The sequence below is a fragment of the Eriocheir sinensis genome, chromosome 21 (assembly GCF_024679095.1).
Source record: "Eriocheir sinensis breed Jianghai 21 chromosome 21, ASM2467909v1, whole genome shotgun sequence".
NCBI classification, from domain to species: domain Eukaryota; kingdom Metazoa; phylum Arthropoda; class Malacostraca; order Decapoda; family Varunidae; genus Eriocheir; species Eriocheir sinensis.
This window is the reverse complement of record NC_066529.1, coordinates 18,131,371-18,133,935: the sequence shown is the minus strand read 5'-3', so window position 1 is coordinate 18,133,935 and position 2,565 is coordinate 18,131,371. Positions and strand designations below refer to the sequence as shown.

General features: G+C 45.7%; 1 protein-coding gene across 1 annotated transcript in view; it reads left to right on the top strand.

The window, feature by feature from the left end:
• The window catches only part of LOC127001785 (hematopoietic prostaglandin D synthase-like), a 110,110-nt gene extending 108,053 nt beyond the window's left edge, over positions 1-2,057 (top strand). Inside the window, exon 5 of the mRNA XM_050866944.1 lies at positions 1-2,057. This exon is cut by the window's left edge and continues 1,929 nt beyond it. The gene's annotated coding sequence lies outside the window, so the exon portion shown is untranslated.
• The last annotated feature ends 508 nt before the right edge of the window (positions 2,058-2,565 follow it).

Genomic DNA, 2,565 nt, shown 5'->3' with positions numbered 1-2,565 from the left:
GAAGTGCTCCTCTTTCCTCTGACTCTCTTACCTGGTGGCATGGAGAGCATTGTGTCCTGACGGAGAGAGTCGCGGGTGTTGCAGCGTCCTGGGAGTGGAGGAAGCGCACCCCTGTAAAGAAAGGTAAACATTAGTTAGTGCTTGATGGACAGCTGCCACGAGGAAGCGAGACAACCAGGCGGCGCTGAGGTCACTGCCAGCTGACGGGTGACGGGGTGAGCGGCAAGAATTCTGCCGCAACTAATCAGCCATATATAACCTTAAACCACATTACATTTCTACCATCAACAGTAACGGTGGCTTTGCCAAAAATGGTGAAAGAACGTATATATTGAGTATTTTGGAATGATGCTGCGGGGCTGAAATTTCCTCTCCTCCGGTCTATGCAAGTTATGAAGCATTGTAACACATTACCACCCACACAGCCACCAGTGTGTGCGCCCAAATAAGCCATAAACGTGATGCCAATGGTTAAGGTTGTGGTGGTGGGGGGGGGGGAAGGGAGGGGTGCGGACGCTCCAGTAATCGCCTTTGGCCGCTCCAAGACGCAACTCAATGCATCGCTAAAAACAGTAGCCTTAGCCCCTCCCTCCACCCCTCGCTGGACTGCGGCGGCCCGCGTCGTGAACTTCTACCGTGTTCTACCTCACGGCTGGCACTGATCTCCCTCCCGCGCTGCAGATCTTACTCCCTTATTATAATTAGAAGGGAAAATTAGGAATCCCCAGCGATCCCCGAACGTCTCCGAGGCGCCTGTATCTCGCTGGTCCACAAACTGTTCCGCGGGACAGCCACGAGCCTGATGCTGTAGCCTTAACCGAGGCCTTATCACTATATCCAAGCCACTGCTAAGTCACCGCTGAGTCACTGCGCTGCGAACCTTCAGGCCGAGTTATACGTCGTCACTGTGTTCACTGTTGTCATGATCTAGTTTTATACGTCTTAGAGAGCTTTGTACAGTGTCCGAGTGCTTGATGGAGCCCCGCGGAGTACTTCGGAGCGCCTCCTAGGAGCAGTCCTGTGTCCCTCACTCCTGCAGACCGCCGGGGACTCTTGACACAGGACGACAGGGAGCTGCTGAGACTCCTCGATACCTTTACGAAGCACCATAGTCCGTGGGCCACGAGGACTGGCGTCGGGACCCTCACTGGACGCTGCAGGCCACAGCGGGCACCGAGCCCCTGCCCCACCAACGGCCCCGGCGCCAGGAGTGTCAAGACCGCTAGATGGCCACAGTCGGCGCCCTCCAATACTCATGTCCTGTGCAAATATTCTCTCAACACGCTCGTCATCAATGCCTGCAGAGTAAGATAAATACATCGATGGAAGATATTCACTTTTATTTTATATTCGCATAGGCCTAATGATCAAACAGAAATTACATGAATAACTGATTGAAAATTCAGAGTGGGTTTTGACCATTAGTTGCGCCCGAGTGGCGGAAAATTACAATTACACGCTATTGCTCGGCACAGATAAACAATATTATCTCTACTTATCACTATTATTATTATTATTATTATTATTATTATTATTATTATTATTATTATTATTATTATTATTATTATCATCATTATATCATTATTATTATTATTATTATAAATATTATTATTATTGATTATGGTAGTGAAAAATTACATTTCACTGGTCAGTATAAATAAATATTACCAACATAATTATCATTACAGTACTATTACTCCTATTTCTATTATCTTTATTATCATTATAACTATTATTATCATTATTTTATCATTATTATTATCCTCATTACACTAATTATCAGCAAGTGTAAACACTAATGGTCCACACAAAGGCCTGTCATCTGTCTGCCACTTTTATACTCCTGAGGGGAACACAAACAGCCGTTCACGGTAACTAAATAAAACCTATTTTTTAAGAGCTTGAAATTTGCGAGAAAAGAAACACTATTGAAGCATAACGTGTAAGTGTTAAGTGGGGAAGGTGTGTGTTACAAAGATGTATTGTATATTTTGTGTTCATATTTTAGTTATAAATGAAAGAGAATGTCATTAAATCTGTTGGTCAACATGACAGAACTTTCGTGGTTTTCTCTACACCTTCATTTAGTTTCATTTATCAAAGAGTTTTGTCTGTATGCCTGCCTCTCCTTTGCCTCTGTTCCCTTTCTCTCTCAATTCATCCATTCCCCTTGTTTCTTTTCTCTTTCATATACTTTACACCCCACCCAACCCAACCTCACCTATTCTTTTTTTTCTTTTCTCGTCTCATCCCTTTCCTTTCATTTCATTTCCCTTCCCGTCCTTTCCCTTCCCTTCCCTTTCCTTCTCCTCCCGTCCCTTCCCTTCCCTTCCCTTCCCTTCCCTTCCCTTCCCTTTCCTTCTCCTCCCGTCCCTTTCCTTCTCCTCCTTGACCCTTCAGTTGGTGTCTTTTGTTAGGCGACGCTCAAGGCAGAGGAGGACGGAGAGGGTAAGGACAGAGAAGGGGTGGGAGGAGAGAAGTGGGTGAAGAGATGAGGGGCAAAAAAAAGGGAAGAGTCTGAAAGGGAATGAAGGACAACACTGTCGAACGCCTTGGGTTAAGGGA